This window comes from Phocoena sinus, chromosome 9 (genome assembly GCF_008692025.1).
Source record: "Phocoena sinus isolate mPhoSin1 chromosome 9, mPhoSin1.pri, whole genome shotgun sequence".
Lineage (NCBI taxonomy): Eukaryota > Metazoa > Chordata > Mammalia > Artiodactyla > Phocoenidae > Phocoena > Phocoena sinus.
In genome coordinates this window covers 33,309,331-33,336,471 of record NC_045771.1, presented here as the reverse complement: position 1 = coordinate 33,336,471, position 27,141 = coordinate 33,309,331, and the positions used below count along the sequence as shown (strand labels likewise).

The following is a 27,141-nucleotide window of genomic DNA, read 5'->3' as shown; positions in this document are numbered from 1 at the left end:
ATGACTCCCCCTTTGTGCAGTACGTATACTAACTACGTCCTTTAGGGAGGAGACACCCATCTCAGTGTGACTTCCTTAAGAAAAATCAACATTGGCACCATTTGCTAATCCCATTTGTTTCCCAAGAGAAGGGAAAGATTATTAATTAACAAATCCTATTTGTTTCCCAAGAGAAGGGAAAGGCATGGGTCAAGGGTCATGAGACCCATAAAGCAGGTTGCATATGAAGGCTCTGCCCCCAGAGCACAGTCTCCAATGCCTGCCATGCCTGCAGAGTAGCATGCAGAGGACATAGTCCAATTTCCAGAATTGCTTATGCATTTTTAAAACTTTGTAAATACAGAGATACCAAGGATTTTAGGCAAATGGATTAAAAGGGTGTTATTTCTGGTGTCTTGCCTAACCAAGCAAATACAAAGCCAGGTTATATTGTATTTGCAGCAAGACAGTCCCTTCTGAATGTACAGCAGTCTAAGAGATGTAAAACCTCCTACCTTCCCCTGGCCCCACTGACAGCTTTTCTCATTTTCTTTGCATTACTGCTTTCTGATCCATAAAGGAGAAGATAGAAAAAAATCACATAAATTAATATATCATGCGGTTATGCTGTCAACAAAAAAGATGAGTTGTAATACAGTGTGAGATATGCTAAATTAGGAGTATGAAGTGCCCCTGGAAAACAGATGAAGCAACCTGTCAGCCTGCCCAGGGTGTGGGACAAGGTGGAGTGGGAGAGGGCCAATCAAGGAAGCCTTCCAACATTAGGTTTGGACCTTGAAGGATGAGTCAAAGTTTGCCGTGCAAATAAAAGAAGGAAGGCCATTCCCACCAGAGGAATAGATAATGCCAATACCACTGCCTTTGCTGACAAGGCTGTTGACACTGCCTCCTTCACCAGTCTCTTCTTGCAATAGAAGATACCCATGTTCTCCTTTGCTGGATTCGGAGAAAGGCAAAAAAAGCAAAGAAAAAAAAAAGGTACTCACCAGGGCACACACCTTTCTAGATCAATTCTCATTTCCCATAACTGACAACAAAGTCAATACCTCTTCGTTATCATCCTTGGAGTTAAACTCCACCCTCTTCCCAGGGCAGGAGTGGTCTAAGAAGAGCAACCCAAATGCTTATTCCAGAGTTTTGGACAGCCCCTTCCTCTCATTCCCATTCTTGAGCTGCTCATGATGAGATCCTCATTGAGCCAATAGCATCAGGACCTCTGTTCCACAGCTGTTCTTCCAACAAGAACCTACATGCCACACACTTCACCCCACGAATGGCTCCACTTGCCAGCAGGAAGAAAACCTCTTTTCCTGCCACAGTCTGCCTTGGTCCTCCCTCCCTGTCTCCAAGGCACCTGAGATCTTCATGCCTGGCTCTCTTTGGTCCAGACAGTTCTAGAGCACTAGATTAAACTGTATTAAAATGTTCACATACAAATAATAATGATGATGATTTCTTTTAAAAGCAAAAGAACGAAATGCTTAATTTTCTTGAAATTCCTCTTAGTTATCCTGACAATTTCTCCTATTTAGACACAGTAAGATCATCATTCTGCACCAGTGATCACTATCGAGAAGTCAGGAAAAAAACAAACTCTCAAAATCAAAACAACTTCAAACGATAAGTTTCAGGTATTAAATGTAGTGCTTTTTACAAGGAGTTCTGTTGCAAAATACACTTTGGTTGCAGCTTTAAAAACATTCAGTCTGGGAAGCAGAACCACTATGAGTGATACGGAAGAAGGAATTTATAATAGGAATTAGTACTTACACGATTGTGGGAAGAGCTGGGAAGATAAAGATCCAAAAAATGTAGTTGAAGGAGCAGAAAAAAAGTCACGAACGTGTCAGAACTTGCAGGGAGCCAGTACGTCCTGCTCTTGGGATGAGACCACGAAGGCTATGGAAGGTTGCTGGCCCTTCATAGTTGCCACCTCTCTCAGTTGTCAGCCAAGCGTCCGGTGGAGGCCTGAGGTCACTTTTGATGGGCAAGGCCAGTATCAGGAAGGCAGGAAGAGCAAGAACAAACTGGCACCCAGCAGCACCCCTGGGTCTGACGATAACCTTCAGAATATAATGACCGCTGCTTCTCTTCCGCATCCCAGAACTCACACAGTTTTTACCTTTAGGCCAACTCCAATCTGGAATTACATGGAGAAGGAGAGTCTGAGAAACGTAGTTCCCAGAATAACCAAGTAGACAATAGAACAATCTGGCACATTGGTATTTTGACTTAACTACCAGACCTCCAACAACTCATTGTGCAGGGACATACAAACACTCAAACTCAACAAGTCCAAAATGAAAGTGTCATCATGTCCCAGACTTTCATTAAATAACAAAAAATAAACAAATAAAAAGCAAACTTTCTGAATATCGGTCAATTTCTATTATTTCTACGTGGTCCTGTGTGTCCCACACCCAAGGCATCTATCAAACCTTCCTCTCTGTCCTGCACCCAAGAGTCTCTGCCTGACATCAAACTTACATCATTGCTCCCCTGCATTAAAGAAATAGTTTTCCCTCTTGCCACCCTGCCTTCAACTCACCCTGCTCCAAACCCTCCATTAAGCCAGAGTGACCTGTCTAAAACGTAAAATTCTAATTATTTTACTTAAAATATTTTAGTGGCTCCTTATCACCTACCATACAGATTTTCTTTCTTGGTGTGGTATATAAGACGCCTCATATTCTGATCCTCACCTATTTATTTAGCCTCATTTCCTGCCCTTGTCCCAAACACACTGTGCTCCCAACTATTCTGAACTACTTGCAGAATGCTGAATATATAATTATTTTAAGCCTGTATGCCTGCTCCCTCTGCTAAGGATTCACTTCCTCACCTCCATCACCCTGTAAATACAGTCACCAGGCAAACTCCTGCTCATCATTTCACATGTGGCTCAAATGTGGCCTCCCTTGCAGCGTCTTCCATGTTTCCTCACCTCCCCCTGATCCCCACAGTTAGTCCATAACGCTCGCCTAACAGTATTTAGCACTTGCCATATTGTATCAGGTCTGCTAATTTACATGCCGGTTTTCTGTGCTAGACTATGAGCCCCTCGGTGTTAAGGACCACATCTCATTCATCTTTGTAGCCCCAGACACTAACACTTCCCTGGCACATGGCAGGGGCTCAATAAACATTTGGTTAGAAATTTAGTTGATGGATTACAAAACCTGACATGTTTAAATATTTTATTCCATATTTATAACTGCTTCCATACAAATTATGATTCCCATAAAATATAGGTTTATATTTATAAAGAACTAATTAATTTGGAAGTAATCCAGTATATGTGGATGGCCAAATATTGAAATTCAGTCTAAATCTTGAAACAGCCCTAAATCATATGACCTCACTGACCAGATTAATAAGATCTCAATTTCTAAATCTCAATTTCACTGGTGCTGTTTAAACAGCCTCTTGACCTGCCATCGGAATATAGAACAACAAAGGAAACATCTGGTTTTTCTTAACTTTGGGGTGACAAATCCATTTGTTAACAGTAGCAATGGGAGAGCCAACAGTACTTGATAACAGCTCTAACACGGGGAGCTTGGGCCAAAACAGATGGCCCAGACACTTCAGGGAAAGCTTTAAAAGATGTCTTTTCTAATTCAGGTTACACACTCCTTGAAAGTTCCTTCAACACAAGCAGAATGTTTGCAGATGATTTTATTAGTTCTGACTGTTCTATCTAGAGGTTAGCTTGCAATTGCCTTTTGGGGGCAGTTTTGGTTGGATTTTGTTTTTCAAAGTAAGTAAAGGCATGAATGTTTATAATAGACCAAAAAACTGCAAGGTTGAAGCAGTTTGCATCACCACTGACTTTCTGAACATGACCTCTGACTGGTCACCATTTGTCTGTGCTCTCATTTTTTTAATTCTTTTTGGCAAACCAAGGTTAATCCAGAGTTAGTGCCTTTCCTTCCACGTACATACACTAATAGTAATTATGCTTAGACTCTGAGGTTGTTAAACAAAAGGTAAAAATCTGGCCAATGCAAAAGTGTTGGAACCATCTTTGTTATACATCAGAATACATTATTAGTTATGTGTAATAGTTACAGTGACTCTAATTAAACCTTTCAAAACATTCTATCATTTTTCAATGTCACTAAAACCTAGATATTCCTGCTTAAACTGTTAAATATTGTAGCCTTTTCTAAATCACCAAAGTTACTTTTGGATTCACTAAATATATTATCCCTGAGTCATTAAATCAGTCAGTCATTGGAATGGAAAAAAGAATTTTATCATATTTGAACAAGGCAGTAGTTAATAAGAACCACACACTGGAGTACTTTCTTTCTAATATAATGTCCCATTATATATAATACAATTAGTAAATTGTTTGCTATATTCACTCCAAACTCACTGGCTTCAGTAAAATTTTAGTTGATACTTAATTTTTTTAAGTCATTTTCATCAGACTTTGGAACTGTTTTTATAGCTGAAGAAACTGATCCACAAGGGTTAAGCACCAAAGCCCTCATCAAGTTAATGGTAAAGCCTAGAACTGCAGTAATTACACAAACACACATACACATTTGTAAAGGGCTATTCATAAAGAAAAGTTGATCAATGAAGGAAACACTTTTTTTAGTGCATTATTTCACAAGATGGGTTAATCCATTTGTATTAGTGCCAAACCATTTAGATTAACAGATGAAATGGATAAGATAGTTGGGAAATAATGCTGTACTATGCTGTATAAAAATGAAAGATTTTTTTCCTGTTTTCTTTCCCAAAATGCTTTTACCAATTTACCACAAGGTAAAAAACAGAAAAGAAGAGGAGAGGAGAGGAGAAGAAAGGCGAGGAGAGAAAAAGAGAAAGAAAAAAAAAAATTAATACAGTTTCAGGGAGGAAGTATTGATAGAAAGAATTATGAGGGCAGACTTCTGGGACTTTCTGCAAGTTTTGTCTTTATTTCTCATCTTCTGAAAAGACAAGAGACTCTCCAAAGGCCTCGCTTAGTACTCCCTGGCTCTCTGTCATCTGGTGCTTCCCTTTCTCACATTCCCCAGGTCCCCAAAGGAGAGCTCAGGAGTTGTGAAAACAGAGACATTGGAGAGAGGGCATTCCTGTTCCTTTTCACAGTGGGAGGTCTTGGTCCTATGCACCCACAGTCCACCACGTAGGCCATCCAGACTGCTAGGACCCATGCTCCAACCTGTGTAGTGTTTTATAGACCAACAATGTAGGTGGTGTCAGCACCTTTATTCTGCATGGCAACATCCAGCCCCCGAGGTCAAGCAGAGGGGTGGCCGTGTCTTAGGTTGTGGCTGACTTTGGTGGACGGAAAAGAAGGGAAAATAAAGGAAGCCTTAAGTTATCCTGCCCCACGTTAAGAACTGCATCATTCACACACAGGACCATGGACAGTTTATAATGGCTACAAGGGGAAGTGCAGAGTTCTAGAAAGAGACAGACTTAGGCCTGTTGTGTGACCCTGGATAAGTTACATGATCTCTCTGAGCTTCATTTCCCTGGACATAAACTGGGAAGGATAATATCCATGCTGGAGTTTTTTGTTATGAGGACCTAAGTAGAACTCAAAGACATGACTGATAAATAGCAGACATTTAATAAATGAGAGCGAAGTATGTTATACCTTTGCCTGATTTGGGGAAAGAGGCAATAAGTCAGATGTGAAAATGAACCAAATCACTAACAAAATTGCAGCACCCTGTTGGAGATGGTAATTTATTTTCAATTTCTCTGCCTCCAGTCTCCTAGACCTTCCAATTAAAATCATGATACTTGTAACTTCAAGAGCCTAGCAGTCTTGTACTTGTCCTCAATATTGAATATGCTTACTTATATTTTTAGATAACTTAACATTGCATGTTTTATTTTTAGAGAGCCCAGCCACAAACAAAAGACCAATATAAATCAACATAAAGTAGTTCATACTGAAAGTGCCCTCTTCTAACCCTTTGTAGCTGGTATATCCATTCTTTAAGGCAAGGTTTCCCAAAATACGTTACCTATTGAACTAATTTTATAGAAAATTGCTACTGAAGATGTTAAGAGGAAAAGAAGCATGTTTTTGTTTGTTCTGTTGTTGTTTGTCCATGTGAATTTCCAGAATCTTCAATATTCTAACTTGCATGATGTATCTCTAAAAAGGTAAGAGGAATCCTATATCCCCAAACTGTATTTGCCAAACAGAGGTGACCTGAGGAACTATCACCTGAACTCTTCTTGTCATTTTGGAGACACATTTTTCCATAGGCACAATAATAGGGGCACTGGGGCTGGGGAAGGGAGGAGAGCAAAGAGAATCCAAGAATAAATAAGAGAGGGGACACAAATCCTAAACGGCTTAAGAAAGTGACCTCAAGATCAGAGGTAGGCTGGATGCATTACAAGAGAAGATGGGAGGACAATGGCAAACCACTGGGAAGACAACAGCAAACTGCAGAACGTATCCTCTGTCTACACAACTCAAACTTTTAAAAAGCATTCTATGGGCCTGTGCATGTCCGTGGGCCCTGCCTTCCACAGGTTGCCAGCAAGAAGCTGCTGTTTCTAAGAAGGGTTGCTTTCATTTTTGTTTCAAAAACAGTGCCATATGAATGAACTTAAAGAGTGCCATCAAAGATCCGAATTGTTATCTGTTGAAGGGAGAGCAGAAAGGATGTGGCATGTTTAGAGCAGGTTTAGAGCAGCTGTTCCTCTCCCTCTTGACCATGGCTACCATTAGGCCTACCTCAGGGTTAAGAGATGGGATCCTCTTTATAGTTTAGCACTATGTGTTATTCACAAATACATGGAAAATAATAACTCATGCCTTTGAGCACTTATATTTTACCAGACACTATTTCATGTGCTTCACTTATAGCTTCTCATTTCATCCTCACAATAACACTATTATTTTCCCCATTTTACAGATATGGCACAGAGACTTTAAGCCACTGACCTACAGTTACAAAGCTAGCAAGCAGCAGAACTGGGATTGAAATCCAGGCTGACTGGTTCTAAAACCCACACTCTTAACTACTGTGCTAGACTTAGTCTTGGAGATGTCTTGCTTCCCATTTGAGAGGTACATCAGCTTTGAAGGCTGCTGGCCCCAGGTGACAGAAACCCTGCCTAACAGTGTCTGGAATGAGTATTTTTTCCACAAAACAAGAAATCTGGAAGCAGGTGTCTACTGGCATTGGTGCTACAGCTCAGCAGCGTCAGAGCCAACTTCTCTCCTCATGGTCACAAGCTAGCTAGCTCTCTGCCGGATATCATACATAAAATCAAGAAAGCAACAAGTGGGAAGGAGTGGCACAAGTTTATTACATCCCTTTAATCAGAAAACAGACTTCAGCTTAATCTCACTGCCAGAGTGCCATTACATGGCCATGTCTGACTGCAGAGGAGTCTGGGAAAGCAAGTATTTCTCCTTTCCAGCCCTAAGAGTGGAGGGAAGCAAGGGAATATCTAGTTAGGAACAGGTGCTGGCCTAGCCAGCCAAGAGCGTCAGCCACAAGGGTTTGGTTTCTTTCAGAAAATACCAACAGAGCTTCATCATACAGTGTGTCACCCATGCCATGGACCCAAGGAAAGTTAAACAGCAACAATTAGAGTTTGCCACAAAACCGAAATGGAATTGTAGAATTCCTATTGCTTTTTTTAAAGTATCTGCTTCTATCCAAAACCAAACATGTGAAATTATACTTCTAACCCTTTTCCTGAAAGGGAAACCTATCTAGTAGTGTGTAAAAACTATTTGATTTTCACACACTCAGATACTTTTTAGTTACGTTATTCTTAGTTACATTATTTTTATTAAATGTTTTCTCCTTAATTTATGGTTACTAAATCATAAAGACAATTTTTAATCCAGTTTCAAAACTGGATTGGAAATTTGTCAGTAACTAGAAAGTAGGAAACTTCAGGGCTGAAAATACAGAATAGGTTATGTGGATTTATAAGCTATTTTATTTTCCAGTTTGCATTGGCTTTGCTGGGTCTACCACTTTAATTGTAATTTTTTTCTTTTATATTTTTATCTTAGCACACAAACTCAGAAACCTGTTACAGCAACTACATAATGCAATCTAAAAATCCAGTTAACATATTGCTATGGAAACCAGGAAACAGAAAAAATAGAAACAACACTCTAATTCATTTGGACAGCTATGGCTAGGTGTGTGTGTGTGTGTGTGTGTGTGTGTGTGTGTGTGTGTGTGTGTGTCTAAATTCATTAGTTTATTCACCTTTTATTTAAAGTTGGTCCTGAACCCAAATATATAACTGATCTGTCCATAAATAGGACCAGTGCCCTTCAACCAGTAAATTTGCGTTTTAATGTGAGTAGTCCTTGTTAAATTGTGTCAGGTGATTATGAGGAAGTCTTCAGTAGGACTGGGCTGTTTATGCAACACTTGTCAGCCTGTAGCCTCTTGGCACAGTGTGAAGAACACCTGGCTGGGATTTGATAGCTGGGTTCTAATCACTCCTCTTTTACTAACCAGTTGTGTAACCCTCTTAGGAACTCTTAGGCACTCAGTTTCCTCATCTGCAAATGGATCCATGCAAGGCTCTAGGATTATGTAACGAAAACTTTCTTTTCCACAAAACTGGGGACTTATGAGGTAATCACTTTGAGGTTTGATAGCGCTCTGTGTAGTTCATGGCAGATAAGAAGCTCTCAGGAAAACGGTAACTATCCTAACTATACTTCTGTTTTTCGTTCTGTGGTCATTCCCGAATCCACATAGTAAATGTTGTTTCGCCCCTTGACTCTCACTAGAGCCGCCATTATCTGACCAGCCCTTGAGAGAGTAGGAAAGGAGAGCTGCTAAGTCCCTCACAGGAGAGGCTGTTCCTGTGAGCTTGCTACATGCGTTTTATTTCCTCTTGAAGGTTAATGCCAATTTTTATACTCAGACACGTGAGATATTAAAGCTACCCTAACACACATTAATCCACCAAACCCCCAACCTTTTTTAATATCATAAGATTTCAACATTCAAGAATTAAACTTTTGTGCAGTTGTGCTTCCTCACTGCTGTTTGTTATTTAATCAGCCTGTTTCCTGCTATGAACGGGGGAGGGGGGGGAAAAGTTAAAACAGCAAGTTTCCTCAGGGTTAAACTCCTATGTTGTTTCTCCTTCCAGAAATCTCAGCTATTACAGTCGGAGATAATCGCTGCATAATTAAATCATTGGGACAATTCGTCCATCCACTCCTACCTCCATCCCTGACAATGAATTCCTTGTTTGTGTGGTGCCCAAATCTCCGCGTCCCCGCGTCAGCGCCCGGCTGCTAACCGAGACGAGACGCGGGAGAGGGTCCTCACAGCAGAGCCTCGCGCTTTTCGCGCCGGCAGCGCGCCAGGGGCGGGGGGAGGGCGCCGTGTGCGCGCCTAGTACTCTCGGTGCGCCAGGGCCGCTAGCTGCACGGGCACCAGGAGGGGGAGACTCGGTCCCGCTTATCTCCCGCTGTCTAAGTTCAAACTGCCCGAGCTGGTGGGGAGGAGAGTGCGCGGCGGCCAGGGCGGAGAAAACTTCTACTCCACCTAGAAAGTTTCACCTTGTGGCGGGGGAGGGGGCGGAGGAAAACGCGACCCCCAGCGGGGCCCGGCGCGGCGCGCGGGCGGCAGGAAGGGCGGGGGCCGATTTCCTCCCCTCAGGGTGTTGTTGCCAGTACCCCACCTCAGCTGTCCTTGGACCCGTGGACGAGGTGGACGGAACAGCGCACGAGACAGACGGACACGTGCAGGGGCGGGCGGACGAGAGCACGATTCGGGTCTCCTGGCCGTTCCTCCCGGCTGGACGCGCCCGGGCCGCCGCGGGCCGCGCGCGCCGATGCCTGGCTGAGTCACGGGCCCGGGCAGCGCGCGGGTGGGAAGGGGCGGAGGGAACGCGGGTGGGGAAGGGGCGAGGGAGCGCAGGCCGGCGGGAGGACGGGGGCGTTCGGCTGGGCCCGGCCACAGGTGACCCGAGGCTCTCGCCGCCGCCGGCGCCCACAGCGCTTTTGTGACCAGATGCGAAGCCCAGCGGAGGGCGCGAGCCAGATGCGGGGCGACAGCTGACTTGCTGAGAAGAGGCAGGGAGGCGCGGAGCGCGCGGGTGGTCCCTACGCGGTTGATCCCTGCCCGGTTGACGTCTCCTCCGCCGGCTCCTGGGCGACGCAAGGTAAAAACTACAGCCCCTTTCGTATCCTGCACCCCGTCTTTCGCCCCTGCCCTTCTGCTCTTTGTTCCCCTAAGAGACCTGACTGCTGTTCCAGAGGGCAAGACCCAGGAGGTGGGCGAGAGTTTAGGGGCTTCAGAAACTAAAGAGCTGTGGCCCCAGGGGCGAGGTCGAAACTAGAATGGGGCTTTTCGTTTTAGGGGTTTGCTTCTGACAGCCACCTGTGTGACTCAGGAGAGGGGTGCAGGGGTGGGCGATGGTGTATGACTGTTACGGCCCAGCAAGTTTCAAGGCTGTGATCTGACTCAAAAGTGATCCGGTCACCCTGACGGAGGGTGATGTGGCCAGCAAGCTTCGAGCCTGCAGTTTCCTTGTTCCCATCCTTGCTTTATATCTGTATTATGTGGGGCCCCTTCCAAGGGGCAGGTGTTTCTGTGAGGGTCTGAATTCTTAATTTCTGGCAAATACACAGGGCTTGTTGTGACCTATCGTTTTCAATCTTACCTTATCTCTCTGCTGGGGCTCTGTGGAGGACATCTGTCTTATTAGGTGAAATAGATTATAACCAGAGGTCGGGCAATCTGGCCACGACTGTTACTGACCCAATAATTAAAGCACGAACGAAAGGATTTTCACAGACTATCTACAATGCAGAATTTACTCCAAAGTACGGTTTCCCATTTCATACCTTTTATGTTTTAAAAGAGCCATTTACTAATTTGGCAGTTGGAGAGAGTTCCTGTGGCTCATGCATGAATAATTCTGCCCAGTGTGTTTTACCTTATCACAGTTTTATGTGCAAAGGAGTCCTGGGGCAGAATGAAATATTGTCAACTCTCTTAGGCAAAATAATCAGGATACTTTAATTGCCAAGTTAAGACGGTCGGTGAATATGAGAGCATTGTAAAAACTGACGTTGGAGAGAATATAGACTATCTGGACCCTCTCCTGAATTTTAAGAACACTGTTCACATTTTGTAGAGTTGGGTGGAGGTTTATTTTGTCATTTCCATCAGGCAGACACATGCACATTGCCATGCAAATGGATTCAGAAAAACATTTTCCTTTACAGCTAAACCATTATAGCTGACTAATGAATTTTTTCTGCATGAAGATGATCTGAAAATGATGTACATCATGTTTCTCTGTGCCTCTAGGACATAAATTGTGCTTTTATGTAAACTGTAAGTGGTGCTTGGATTATTTACAGGTACATAGTTTTTCTTTCTAGCTCCAAGCTTATTGGGCTTTGTTTTAACATGTAAACTTCCATAATGGAACAGAAAGTGAGGTGCTTTGGTTCCAATTGTAGACTGTTCATTATTTTTGAGTTGTTGAATAATACAAGTAAAATTTACGTCACTCATAAGAAATTTTTGTAGTACCAAAAATGTGGCTGATTGCCTATAAAATTTACTGGTGTTTTAAAAGTTCTGTTCAGGTTTCAAACTTAACAGTGCATAAACCTGTAGTTATTAACCTAAATATATTTTGATTTTAACATAATGGAATTTATGGCATTTAGAAGATGATCTGTTGACTACTGGTTTTTCAAAGATTGCTTTATTCTTAATACATCACAGTAGAGGTTTACATTAGATGTACTTTCCATGACTTCAGAATTAGTGGTTGAGGTTTATCTGAATGATAAAGATGTATAAAATTAACCATAGCCAGTTAGTATAAAAGTTCGTAACTAATATTTTCATGACTTTTAAACCTATGATAAAAGAAAAATGACACTTTTCTAAGCAGCAGAAAAACCCTTATCTTATAAATTCCTTTTAAGACTATGACCCACTATAATCTTGAAGTTCTTTAAAATTTGTTCCAAGGAGAATTAGACTAAGAAATACATTTCAAAAATCAATTTCCTTAGCTGTTGGTTAAAAAAGAAAATAAATAGTCCAAAAGAGCATTAGTTTGATTTTCCTTTTGCACATCTATATGATAGCCTCAAATAAACTTTTTCTCAAATGTGGTCATCTCAAAACAAAGTGAATAATTCAAAAGGGCTAACATTCTCTCAGGACACACACCTTTCTCTAAGTGGCTGCACTAGTGCCTATAGTGACACACCCATGTTGAGTAACAGTTCCCTACAAATTCAGAGCACCTCCCATCTCTCTGCCCTCTTCCCCCTCATCTCTTCCCCTTGGTTTGGTCAGAGCTGCTTCCAAGCTTTCTGTGCCCCCATTTCTTCCCTCTAATTTCATGTTTTCTTCACTGTCATTAGTCTTACCAGAATCATCTACGCTTTCCTTTCCCATCATCCCCAATATTTTTCTTGAGCTGCTATGTTCATGGGATACTGAATTTCCTAATTGTGCAACCTTAAGGGGAGAAAATATGCAGAAACTCAAGTGCCAGGGAGTTTACCTCACTGGTGTATGTTGAAACTGGTGTCTTTGACTCTGAGCCCTCAGGGCAGAGTTTCTTCATGGGCTTTGCTCAGTGCAAAACAAATAGTCACCTCTTACTAATAAACGATAGATATAGTAACTAATGTCAATTCAGGATCACTTTGATTCCCTGTTCTTAACAGAGTTGCTGCCAGGCCCACATTTGCTTCAGCAAAAATAGCTAAGAACTGTAGGTTAAACATCATATGTGTCTGGTACTAGAGGAACATTTTTAGAAAGGAAGAAGGGAAATATCTGCCTTTGAAGAATTAGATATTCAGATAAATAAATCTCGTGCAGAATGGAATCAAGGTCCGTAATTGTTACAAAAGAGTGACAGCCTTGGAAACCATCCCACTTGCTATTAAATAATAGAAATTTTTTTTAAATCAAAAGATTGGAACTTAACTCTTAAAATTTTGAAGCTGCTTCTGAGTATATCATCTTTCTGATACTGCAACAACCTTACAGAATAGGCAAGGCTGGTTTCACTATCTTAACCTCCCCATGTTATAGACAGGGAACCTGTGCATGAGTCTAGCCCCCATGCTGTCTCAACAGCACCACAGCCTCTGCCCAGCCATCAAGGAAGTTTAACTCTTTGAAGCATTTTGCGCTGAGGCGTACATTGGGATCCTTAGGTTAGTGATAAATGATGACTGTAACATTTCTAGTCTCCGGAGTTTTTCTCACCTTCTGTTTCTCCAGTTCTCTTTTTCTCCCTTTCTCTTTTTGTAGTAAAGCATACCAAGAAAAAGCTCCATTCATATGTGTGGGGCATTCTCCTATTATCAGATTAAGAGCTGTGAGTAATTTTGTAATCTACCCTTCTATCAGAAAGCACATTCTCAGATATCTCTTCAACTGTGTTTAACAGTTTAGTATATTCCCCTTGGGATTTGTTTCAATAAAAACATCCAGTAAAATCTGACTACTTTGCTTTTCAAGGGACAAAATGAAGAATGTGTTTTTATAAGCTGTAAAATATAATTGAGAGAAAAATCAGTCGTGTGGCATTTGTAACAGGAGGTGTGAGCACAGTGAAATTAAAAAATAAAAGTGAACTGGCTAATTGCATACCCAAGTATACATGTTTCTCCTGTGATTGTATAAATTTGTGCAAGTATGTTTATACAGGTTACTCCTGTTGTTTTAAATTTCTATGATAAATTATGTAGCTATAGGGCAAATAGAAATTATATAAAAGTTTATGAGCCATATAGATTATATAATGGTCCGTAGGATTTGAAATGTATTTATTCTAATATAACAAAGGATTATTAGGAAATCTGGCCCAAGCAATTATGAAAAATGGTCAGAGAATCACAGGTTCTAGTGAAAGCCAGGTTCCTGTACTCTAAGAATGTGACTAAGTATTTAGGCATTCAGGATAATTTGTTATGCATCTACTAGGCATGATTCTAGACTCTGGCAATGCAGCAGAGAATAAAACAGACAAAAGTCTCTGGCCTTATGATGCTCTGTTCTATAATGAGGAAGGCAAACAGTAAATAAAAACACATAAATAAGATGTATGTGAAGTAATGAGAGCTATAAGGAAGCATAAAGTGGAAAGAGGAGTAGGGACTGTCAAGGCTAAGAGGGAATAATGGGCTGGTGACTGAAAAATTCAGTAGTGGGGTCAGAGAAGGCCTTAATTCAAAGGTGGCCTTTGAGCTAGAACCTGAAGGAGATGAAAGAATAAGGCAGAGCTTCTCCTTCGCATTCCTTAGGAGTGTCATTCTCATATTTTATCTCTGGAATTGTGCAATGCACAGCCTGCACAACTGTACGTGGAGTCCCTGGTCTTTTATGGGAAGTACCTGGACCGTGCCTGCCATACTTCATTACAGTCTCTAAGGTGAAGATGAAGGAGAGGCCCACATCCCTTGGTTTGAGGGCAATGAAAGAAAAGAACCATGGTATTTTCTTGCATTTACCTGGTCCCATCCCCACACCCCATCCTTGATCAGGGAAATTGCTCCATTCAGACAATTTTCCTTCTTATTTTCTACACAATGACCCTGACCCAGTGGAATTTGTTGAGACATACCCATAGCTTTGTCACAGATCCCTTTCATACTATAAATCTGGAGACAGCAGAGGAGGCAATTGCTGATGGTTTACAGCTTCTGTCTGCTGTGTACTTCTTTCTTGCCTTCTCTGTCTCTCCTTCCTTTTCCCTTTCCAGTGTTAAACCACTGTGTTGGATTTTCATCTTCTTTTCTTTCTTCCCCCTATGCCTTGTCTATATCCTGTATGAAGATTTGCAAACAGGTAACCTAAATGAGTAAAACTAACCAAAAACTGGGACCAAAAACCTGCTCAGAAAAAGTCCTACCTAAGGGGGAGCAGCCACTGCTTGGCATCATCAGAGTTGCCGTGAGGCTTAGTGAGTGGCACGGGCCCATGTGGTGGTGTCTTTCAGCTTTTCAGAGGCTAGAAATCTCTCAATTTTAACATGTTGACTCAGCATCTTTAAAATTGTTTGAGCTAGAGAGACAAAATGTTTGCAGGCCAGATTTACAGTCTTGGCCACAACTATACCTGCCAAGTGGTCCCCTGTTTCACCCGCAGGTGCTGTTTAATTCAGCAGCATGCACAGCCAAAAAGCCCCAGGACTGCTTCTGAAAAGTATTTTATCTTTTAGAGTTCTCAGCCTTTTTTCCTCACTGGAAAATTAGCTACTAAAAAAAAAAAGATATTTTCTAATTCATCATCTTTCGGCACATACTTATTTTCCTAAACCCATCAACCCACATACTTTCTATCAAACTATGTATATTTCTAAACTATAAGAGTAATGTCATTTCATTCTTAAACTGCAGCAATAATTTCCTGAAATCTAAATTCATCATAACTTTATATGTAGATTTCCTATTTCATTTCCAGGTTCTCATTCAGAATAAACTCTCTGTTTAGAATGCTGGTGCTTTCTCTGTTTTGTTTTGATTTTTAAGACCTGCCTGGACTTCACCAGTTGTTATTCCTCCACCACTGAAATTCAAAACGTGCACTGTGTTGGTTTTGAGTACCCTTTAAAAGCCATTAGATCAGTGTTGCAGTCTATTTTTCCAAAGGAATAAAAGCTCACAGGTTGTGCACTAACTTGTTTCCTTTAATCCTGAAAACTCGGTGAAATACCCAGGCTAGCGGCCTTCCGGAAAGCCATTGTGTTAGAACGGAAGATCATGTACTGTATTTCTTCCTACTATTTTAAATGCAAATATAATAATATGTCATGAAACAGTGCACATATTAAGATCAGTGGCCTTTTCCTGTTTTCACATTATCTCTTGTTCTCTGATAGCTGGAAATCTGAACCTAGCACCTAGAATCTCAGGTCCAATTTTAAAGTTGTATGTAAAAAAAAACATAATTGACTTGGAGGAATTAAAATGTACTCCAGTTGTTCGATAAGACCATGGATTGTTTCTGGTTTTTAATATTTTATTGAAAATATCAAAAAGAGCATTCAGAGCTAGAGACCTTTGAAGTAATGTAGTCTTCACAAATGAGAGAGGTGGAGTAAATTTGTTGAGCAGAAGGCAGGTTGTCTCCTTTGAGGCCTAATCATGTGGGAAAGTAAAACCCAGCCAAGTTTTAGGTCCATAAGACAGCTCAAACTATCTTTAAAAATAAATTTTGGCTTTTTGGGGACTAATGTGTGTTTAGACCAACATTTTACCTCTTAAAATTTAAACCTAGGGGTCTTTTAAAGGAAATTTAATCCATGTGTTTTTGATTCACTAAATCCTAAATCATTACCCATAAACTGTATGTCTCTCTAAGCTCTTTGATGTCTAAGAAATCTTTGAAACCATGTAAGGCCCCTTTTGTTCCAGAAAAATAGGAAGTTGGTTTTTGTTAAGGGTTAGTAAACAGCATCTTCAAAAATCTGAGTTAGGTCTAAAATCCTGCAACCATAACAAAATGGATGTTTGAATGAGTACTAATGCATTTTTCTGATGCAATGTGAAAAATGTAAGTACTTTTAAGGACCTTGCTCACTATTGGTATTCCATTGTAATCCTTATTAACCCCAAGGAAATTATTTTGGAACAACTCCTCTTTCTATTATAATATAAAGTCCAAATGTTTATCATTTTATCCTGGCACACAGTAGGTACTCAGTAAATATTTTGTTAAATGTTAAATTAATGACTTCTTCTGCCCAGAACCTTCCAGCTGATGTCAATCTTTTTATTCAGTATCAGTATCCATCTGTCATGTCTTGGAATGAGATCTATTCTGAGTCAGTGACCTGGTTCAACAAATTTTAAAAATAAGCCATCTAACTAAATATATGACATTTATTGAAATTCATTCTGTACCATGACACAACAGCCTTGCAAAGAGTGCTGAAAATAGGAAGGAATTTCTAGGCTAATTTGATTAAATATTCAGTTGTTACCATATGCTTTCTGAAAATTGATTTTTTTTTCCCTTTTACTGTTCCTGCCATCCTTCCTCCCACCTTGACATGCTTACTGATTGAAAGCTTTGCACAGAAAAGGGCAGGTCATTTGTATCTATAAGCAAGAGCAGCAAGTTCAAACAGGCTTGGAAAACATAATGATATAATCATAAGTTGCCATAATATAGGAGGGGAGAGAGGGGTACTCAACAATAATAGTGGTGTTGGGTTTTGCTCCAAATTACATAGATGACACATCTTTGAACTCTATTGTGTGGGGGAAAAAAACACCTTCTTACTGTAGTTAGATTTCCTGTTTGTGAGTGTGTATTTTATGGTAACTAGACTTCCCATATAGACTTGGAATAAATATGTAGCTTTAAGTGCAATTGAAATCCACATGATTAGAGTACTGAAGGCTATGGAGACAGCCACTCCTCTCTAAAAGAAAGAAAGTAGTATTTAGAAGGCATAGAAGGCATGGTCATTGACATTTTCCTTGATATCATGTTGTGAATTTCTAACAACTCATCACATTTTGTCCCCAGAAAACCTTTCCTGATCAAAAGTGTGTTGTTTCTTTATGACACTGAGGTGCCAGAATTTTTTAATTTTTTATATGTTGGTGGGAACAAAAAGGAAAATTGTGCTATTACGGTCTTGAAATGGAGGTTTTCTTAGGTGAATCTGAAAGTTTGCTGCTGAATACATATACTATCATTAAAACTTGTTTTGAAATTTAATTGTAGATAGCACTGTATAAGGAGTAACTTATTTATGTAGTTTTCACATGCTTAATTTCAATTTCAGTGGTTGACCAAACCATCAGTAATAATTATATATCCATGTGTTTGTACACATTTACATTTAGAGAATTTTTTAAACTCTAATTAAAAGGTCTCACAGCTTGATAAATGAGCAGTCAAATGCCTCTGTACATTTGGAAAATGTACAGAGTATTCCAATGTATTTGTACATTTGGAAAAATGTAATTCAATTTAAGACATTTTTCTGATAACTCTCATGCTACAAGTATAGGAAGTAGATAATGAAGGAGAAGACCTGCAGGTTTTGCCAGGGTAATGGGTCAGCAAGGTTAAAGGAATGGAGAGGTGGGTGGATACGCTTAAGGGTCATGGATTTGGGTGCATTGCAAGTCATGAAGAGAGTGTCCCATTAGGAATCAGGCTGCCACCTTCCAAATAGGAAAAAGGTTGGTCAAAACTGAGTGGGGAGTCAAGGGAAGCTCACAGGAAAATGGTAGGCACATGATAAGCAAAGTCGAAGCCTCCTCCAACTCTGTCACAGGTGGTTTGATTCTGAGAGAAACTAGGCTATCATCTACCCATTTCTAAATCAGTCCTCTTAGTCTATCCTACCCTTAGCTACCAGTAAGAATAGCAGGAATATGTAGCAGAAAAAGAGGGACTTCTATTCTGAGTGTCAGAGGCATGTCCTATGCACTCTTTTAGCTACTCAAAAACACTGTAAATGAAATTCTGTGTTCTCAGAAGGAATCACAGTATTAAAAGAAAACCCCAGGGCTTCCCTGGTGGCGCAGTGGTTGAGAGTCCGCCTGCCGATGCAGGGGACGTGGGTTCGTGCCCCGGTCCGGGAGGATCCCACATGCCGCGGAGCGGCTGGGCCCGTGGGCCGTGGCCCCTGGGACTGCGTGTCCGGAGCCTGGGTGGGCTCCGCAACGGGAGAGGCCACAGCAGTGAGAGGCCTGCGTACCGCAAAAAAAGAAAAACCCAGCTTACAAATGTTTTATACCATTTTCATGACTAAAATTTTCTAGCATATCAGGGCATTATAATCCATTTGTTACTGTTGGGATCAAAAGTTATGGCCCTTAAAACAATATCAATAATTATTTTCCATTGGGATATCATCTGCAGTGTATGTATATAAGCTTTTCTTGGGGATATTATCTTGAGACCATTTCTTTGGGTCTTGATTGTACAGAGTTCATGCTTTTGTGTGCGTAAGAATTGTACTTCTCATGTTCTAAACTTATACAGTAGTCTAAAGAGTTAAGGAAAGCTTATATCAGGGCCTGCCTTCACTTCCTGTCTTTTTGCTACTCTGAGAGTCTTAGGTGAGCAGCTGTCATCTGATTCTGGCCTCACATTCAGGCAGAATCCCTCCAGCTCCTGCTGAAGGGCACACTGTCCAAAGTGAGCTCGTGGCCTGACCACTCTCTAGTTAAGATAAAGACAGCAGACAAATAGAATCATTCAGGGCCTGTGTGAAACTTGGGACCTAAAATATTACCCCAGCTGTTTTTTTTTTAACTGAGAGTAAAAGTGTACAGTAAAATATTTTAAGTTCTATTGAATTATATAAAGAAGCAATCAAAGCAAAGGTTGTTGACAGAAGAAAGCTTTCTCCTAACAGAAATGAATATGCATTTTGGACTTTTTAAAATTCACTTTCTGTCATGTCAAAATTAAGATACTTCTAAATTTTATTTCGGTCTCACTAACACACATTTGGATTGTTCATTGAAATTTGTACGTCAAGGTCCAATGACTTTAAACATTCTTATAGTCTTCAAATAGCTTACCAAAAAGTTGTTCTTTAAATCACCAGAAAAGTGCAGATAAATCCCCAGACAGTTTCATTAATGACAATGAAAGGTGACAGCTCTTGAATCTATGTCATAACTTGATTAATTGCTTTCCAAATGTTATTAAAGAATCTAAATGAATAACAAGACTTGTATTTAGGATCAACTCTCCCTCACAATTCCTAAATGGGTTTTAATTTTCAGACTTAGATAATTATTATATCTGATTCATTTCTTTAACATCTTTAGACTGTTGGTCTTACTGAAAAGAGAACAGAGTATCTGTTTCAATATGTTTTTCTTTTCCCTGTTTTTCTATTTTCTTTTCAATATGTTTTTCTATTCCTTACAGATTTCAATAATAATGGTTTTGAAATAAAAATAATCAAATGCTGGCATTTCCTCTTAATAAACGTTCATAGATCTGATGAATTAATAAACATTACAAAGAATTCACTACAGAGGTTATGATTATGGGACCATTTAATCCCCAAATCTGCCATGCTGACTGTTTAGATACTCAATGAAAATGAGCATTGTGCATTAGGATAAGTATTATCTCAAGAGAACTTTATTCTTGTTTTGGTCATTGCCCATTTTGGCCAATTCATAGCACCTGCTTCTCTTACCAGCAAATCTGTTTACTTGTCTCTAGTCTCATTTTTACCCTTTCCCACCACAATGATTACAAACTTCCACTATTCCCTCAAGCTCTTGAATCTCACTGGCTCCCCTTCTTCTCAGTATAGTATCTTCCCTCATAGTTTAGAGAGCAAACAGAAGCCTGAATAGTTTCTATGTCACCCGTTATTACTTCTTTGCTTCTCTGTCAAATGATGAAATGGTCTTTTCAGCCTATGGTTTTGATCCCATTCTTCCCCACATCTTCCAACACCTTGCTCCATCTATCCCACCTTCCCTACCAATCCCTCTCATCTTTAAAATCTCCATCGCCTTTTTTCATTCAGCCCTTACTCAACTTGCTGCTTCTAGAAAGAAACACACACCCTGAGAAGATCCTTAATATACAGTTACCTTAAGTATTCACTCCTATTTCTGCCTTATCCTTTAAATAAAGAATTCTTGAAAATCACTATCTCATTTTTTCTACTATCATTCATTCTTTAAGCTATTCAACTCAAGCAGTCCCTTCCCCACTCCCAAGAAAATATCCTCACTCTAATCACTGGAAACCTCATTGCCAAATCTGACAGACACTTCTGTTATCCCACTTGACCCCTCTATGAGATTTGACACTATACATCTTGCTTTTCCTTTCTTGAAATTTCTCAAGCTTCTGAAATACCACTCAAACCTTTCCTTCAGCCTTTAGATATAAAGTTTAGATTCTGGTCCTTAGGGTTCCATCTGAATCCCTCCTTTCTCTTACTGAACATGCCCATGGGTGATCTCATTTACCTCCATGACTTCAAATACACCAATGGACCAATGGTTCACCAATTGCTATCTCTAACTCCCTCTTCTCTCTAAACCACCGTGCCCATGTTGTTAGTCACCTTAAAGACACTGCCACTTGAATGACCAACAGACACTCAGTTATTAACTGAACTATTATTTTTGCCCAAAACTCTTCTCTGCCTACTTTCCTTACTTTTGTTTATTACACCCAAGGTAGACATTTTTTAGCCATCTTTGATTTCTCAGTCTCCTCAATGGTCAGTATTGATGTTGCATCATTGTCACATAAATTTCTAATCTAGTCCTTTCTTTCTGTTATATCCATACTGCCAGAGTTTTTATTCAGGATCATTCTTTCATGTGTTAATTCATTCCATTATCTATTCTTCAACAAATTCTTACCAAGTGCCATGTAATGGCAGTATGCCAGGGGCTAAATATGGAGCTTATAGTCTAGTGGGAAGTATGAATAAGTAAATTACAACACAACATTATAAAGTCTAGATAAGGCGGAGGCAGGTTTGATGTATGAGCACATGGGAGAGTTCCTAAACCCTTCCTAGAGGGCAAGAGAAGCATTGGAGAAGGCTTCCTAGAAGAAATGTTCCCTAAGATGAGACTTGAAGAGAGAGTAAGAGTTAACCAGGTGAAGGTGAGGGCAGAGGTGTTCCATGAAGAGGGATCTATGTGCTGAAACCCAGAGTGGAAGAACACATGGCTTGCTTCAACAACTCAAAGAAGGACAGGGTGGCTGGAGCCTAGATTTCTAGGGAGGAGATGGCAAGTGGCAAGGCTGGAGAATTAGGCAGAAGCCAAATCATGCATGGCTTTTAAGCTGTGCTAAGGAGTTGAACTGTTTTTAAACATAAAAATAACATAATCAGATTGTCTTTTTAAAAAGGTATCTCTGTTACGTTGGGGAATGGATGATCAGGGACAAGAATGGAGAGGGAAGACCAGGTAGGAAGCTGTTGTAATAATCCAGGTAAGAAGTGATACTGCCCTGGGGATGGATGCAGGTGGACATATTTAAAAGACCTGTAGGTGGGAGTCAAGCATGATGTCTTGGAAATGTGGGAAATGTTCGGCACCAAGGTAGGATATGGAATGGGAGAACAAGTTTCATGGGAGTAGACGGAGGTGCCAGACGGTATACCCAACTGCTCCTTCTTGGTCACCCTGCTCTCCCCAGCCTGGTGGCATCAGTGAGCCCTAGCATGCGGTTCTCCTCTCTTCATTCCCTACACTCCTTTCCTTGGTGGTTTCATCCAGTCTCATGGCTTTCATACCATTGATATGCAGACAACTTCCTAATTTAAACTCCAGGGCTCAAATATCCAACTGCAAACTAAACATCTCCATTTAGATGTCTAAAAAGTATGCCAAACATGAACAAAACTACTGATCTTCACACATCTCTGCCAAACTTGCTCCACCCTCCAGTTCCTTTGTAACTGGCAGAACCATTCTCCCTGTTACAAAAGCCAAAATCCTTGGCATATTCTTGACTCCTTTTTTTCCTTACACACCTCATCTCCAAATCCATCTGCAAATCCTTTTAGCTGCGTTCAAAATATAACCAGAATTCAGCCACCTCTCATCACTTATTCCTTCCTCTTGGCCTAGGCCACTGCCATCATTTACCTACACTATTAACAGCAGCCTCCCAACTCCCAAACAGCCTCACTTCTCCATTTTAGCCCTATCCCAGCCCCCTGCCACCAGCAATCTCCCACACCCACTCAAGGTGATTCCATTCAAATATAATCATTTCCTTGCTCAACACTCTGCAGTGGCTTCATATTTCACTCCAATAAAGGCCAAGGTCTCACAGTGGCCTACAAGGCCCTGCCTGATCCGATTCTTTGTCTTCTCTGATCTCATCTTCTAATCACCGAGGTCCAGGCTTACTGGCCCCATTGCTGTGCTTCAGACACACCAGGCAGAGCTGTATTTAGAGGGCTAAGTCCTCTCTTCCTCCAAATCTTTACTTAAAAGGCAACTTCCCAGTTTTTCTTTTTTTTCTTTTTTAACTTCTTTATTGGAGTATAATTGCTTTGCAAGGTTGTTTCGGTGTCTGCTTTATAACAAAGTGAATCAGTTTTACATATACATATGTCCCCATGTCTCTTCCCTCTTGCGTCTCCCTCCCTCCCATACTTCATATCCCACCCCTCTGGGTGGTCACAAAGCACCGAGCTGATCTCCCTGTGCTATGCGGCTGCTTCCCACTAGCTATCTATTTTACATTTGGTAGTATATATAAGTCCATGCCACTCTCTCACTTCGTCTCAGCTTACCCTTCCCCTCCCTGTATCCTCAAGTCCATTCTCTAGTAGGTCTGCATCTTTATGCCCGTCTTGCCCCTAGGTTCTTTATGACCTTTTTTTTTAGATTCCATATATATGTGTTAGTATATGGTATTTGTTTTTCTCTTTCTGACCTACTTCACTCTGTATGACAGACTCTAGGTCCACCCACCTCACTACAAATAACTCAATTTCGTTTCTTTTTATGACTGAGTAATATTTCATTGTATATATCTGCCACATCTTCTTTATCCATTCCTCTGTTGATGGACACTTATGTTGCTTCCATGTCCTGGCTATTGTAAATAGAGCTGCAATGAACATTTTGGTACATGACTCTTTTTGAATTATGGTTTTCTCAGGGTATATGCCCAGTAGTGGGATTGCTTGGTCGTATGGTAGTTCTATTTTTAAGGAACCTCCATACTGTTCTCCATATGGCTGTATCAATTTACATTCCCAACAACAGTGCAAGAGGGTTTCCTTTTCTCCACACCCTCTCCAGCATTTATTGTTTGTAGATTTTTTGATGATGGCCATTCTGACTGGTATGAGATGATATCTAATTGTAGTTTTGATTTGCATTTCTCTAATGATTAATGATGTTGAGTATTCTTTCCTGTGTTTGTTGCCAATCTGTATATCTTTGGAGAAATGTCTATTTAGGTCTTCTGCCCATTTTTGGATTGGGTTGTTTGTTGTTTTGATATTGAGCTACATGAGCTGCTTGTACATTTTGGAGATTAATCCTTTGTCAGTTGCTTCATTTGCAAATATTTTCTCCCATTCTGAGGGTTGTCTTTTCGTCTTGTTTATGGTTTCATTTGCTATGCAAAAGATTTTATGTTTCATTAGGTCCCATTTGTTTACTTTTCTTTTTATTTCCATTTCTCTAGGAGGTGGAGCAAAAATGATCTTGCTGTGATTTATGTCATAGAGTGTTCTGCCTATGTTTTCCTCTAAGAGTTTGATAGTCTCTGGCCTTACATTTAGGTCTCTAATCCATTTTGAGTTTATTTTTGTGTATGGTGTTAGGGAGTATTCTAATTTCATTCTTTTACATGTAGCTGTCCAGTTTTCCCAGCACCACTTATTGAAGAGGCTGTCTTTTCTCCACTCTACATTCTTGCCTCCTTTGTCAAAGATGAGGTGACCATATGTGCATGGGTTTATCTCTAGGCTTTTTATACTGTTCCATTGATCTATATTTCTGTTTTTGTGCCAGTACCATGCTGTCTTGATTACTGTAGCTTTGTAGTATAGTATGAAGTCAGGGAGCCTGATTCCTCCAGCTCCGTTTTTCTTTCTCAAGATTGCTTTGGCTATTCGGGGTCTTTTGTGTTTCCATACAAATTTTGAAATTTTTTGTTCTAGTTCTGTGAAAAATGCCAGTGGTAGTTTGATAGGGATTGCATTGAATCTATAGATTGCTTTGGGTAGTATAGTCATTTTCACAATGTTGATTCTTCCAATCCAAAAACATGGAATATCTATCTATTTGTATCATCTTTAATTTCTTTCATCAGTGTCTTATAATTTTCAGCATACAGGTCTCTTGTCTCCTTAGGTATGTTTATTCCTAGATATTTTATTCTTTTTGTTGCAGTGGTAAATGGGAGTGTTTTCTTAATTTCACTTTCAGATTTTTCATCATTAGTGTATAGGAATGCAAGAGATTTCTGTGCATTAATGTTGTATCCTGCTACTTTACCAAATGCATTGATTAGCTCTAGTAGTTTTCTGGTAGCATCTTTAGGATCTCTATGTATCTGCAGTGACAGGTTTACTTCTTCTTTTCCAATTTGGATTCCTTTTATTTCTTTTTCTTCTCTGATTGCTGTGGCTAAAACTTCCAAAATTATGGTGAATAATAGTGGAGAGAGTGGGCAACGTTGTCTTGTTCCTGATCTTAGTGGAAATGGTTTCAGTTTTTCACCATTGAGGACAATGTTGGCTGTGGGTTTGCCATATATGGCCTTTATTATGTTGCGGAAAGTTCATTCTCTGCCTACTTTCTGCAGGGTTTTTATCATAAATGGATGTTGAATTTTGTCCAAAGCTTTCTCTGCATCTATTGAGATGATCATATGTTTTTTCTCCTTCAATTTGTTAATATGGTGTATCACATTGATTGATTTGCCTACATTGAAGAATCCTTGCATTCCTGGGATAAACCCCACTTGATCATGGTGTATGATCCTTTTAATGTGCTGTTGAATTCTGTTTGCTAGTATTTTGTTGAGGATTTTTGCATCTATGTTCATCAGTTACTGGCCTGTAGTTTTCTTTGTGACATCTTTGTCTGGTTTTGGTATCAGGGTGACGGTGGCCTCGTAGAATGAGTTTGGGAGTGTTTCTCCCTCTGCTATATCTTGGAAGAGTTTGAGAAGATAGGTGTTAGCTCTTCTCTAAATGTTTGATAGGATTCGGCTGTGAAGCCATCTGGTCCTGGGCTTTTGTTTGTTGGAAGATTTTTAATCACAGTTTCAATTTCAGTGCTTTTGATTGGTCTGTTCATATTTTCTATTTATTCCTGGTTCAGTCTCAGATGGTTGTGCATTTCTAAGAATTTGTGCATTTCTTCCAGGTTGTCCATTTTATTGGCATAGAGTTGCTTGTAGTAATCTCTCATGATCCTTTGTATTTCGGCAGTGTCAGTTGCTACTTATCCTTTTTCATTTGTAATTCTGTTGATTTGAGTCTTCTCCCTTTTTTTCCTGATGAGTCTGGCTAATGGTTTATCAATTTTGTTTTTCTTCTCAAAGAACCAGCTTTTAGTTTTATTGATCTTTGCTATCGTTTTCTTCATTTCTTTTTCATTTATTTCTGACCTGATCTTTATGATTTCTTTCCTTCTGTTAACTTAGGGGTTTTTTTTGTTCTTCTTTCTCTAATTGCTTTTGGTGTAAGGTTAAGTTGTTTATTTGAGATGTTTCTTGTTTCTTAAGGTAGGATTGTATTGCTATAAACTTCCCTCTTAGAACTGCTTTTGCTGCATCCCATAGGTTTTGGGTCGTCCTGTTTTCCTTGTCATTTTCTCTAGGTATTTTTTGATTTCTTCAGTGATCTCTTGGTTATTAAGTAGTGTATTTTTTAGCCTCCATGTATTTGTATTTTTTACAGATTTTTTCCTGTAATTGATATCTGGTCTCATAGCGTTGTGGTTGGAAAAGATACTTGATACGATTTCAATTTTCTTAAATTTACCAGGGCTTGATTTGTGACCCAAGATATGATCTATCCTGGAGAATGTTCCATGAGCACTTGAGAAGAATGTGTATTCTTTTGTTTTTGGATGGAATGTGCTATAAATATCAATTAAGTCCATCTTGTTTAATGTATCATTTAAAGCTTGTGTTTCCTTATTTATTTTCATTTTGTATGATCTGTCCATTGGTGAAAGTAGGGTGTTAAAGTCCCCTACTATACTTGTGTTACTGTTGATTTCTCCTTATATGGCTGTTAGTATTTGCCTTGTGTATTGTGGTGCTCCTATGTTGGGTGCATAAATATTTACAATTGTTATATCTTCTTCTTGGATTGATCCCTTGATCATTATGTAATGTCCATCTTTGGCTCTTGTAATAGTCTTTATTTTAAAGTCTGTTTTGTCTAATATGAGAATTGCTACTCCAGCTTTCTTTTGATTTCCATTTGCACGGAATATCTTTTTCCATCCCCTTACTTTCAGTCTGTATGTGTCCCTAGGTCTGAACTGTGTCTCTTGTAGACAGCATGTATACGGGTCTTGTTTATGTATCCATTCAGCCAGTCTATGTCTTTTGGTTGGACCATTTAATCCATTTACATTTAAGGTAATTATCGATATGTATATTCTTATTACCATTTTATTAATTGTTTTGGGTTTGTTATTGTAGGTCT

At 39.9% G+C, this 27,141-nt stretch overlaps 1 protein-coding gene across 4 annotated transcripts in view; it reads left to right on the top strand.

Annotated features, from left to right (window-relative positions):
• The first annotated feature begins 9,884 nt into the window (after nt 1–9,884).
• MET (MET proto-oncogene, receptor tyrosine kinase) overlaps nt 9,885–27,141 on the top strand; it is a 137,729-nt gene continuing 120,472 nt past the window's right edge. For 2 of the 4 annotated variants that reach the window (XM_032642835.1, XM_032642831.1), the window contains exon 1: nt 9,916–10,146. The gene's annotated coding sequence lies outside the window, so the exon portion shown is untranslated. Of the gene's footprint in view, nt 10,147–27,141 lie in introns of all 4 variants that reach the window. The other 2 variants (XM_032642834.1, XM_032642833.1) reach the window with 2 other exon arrangements.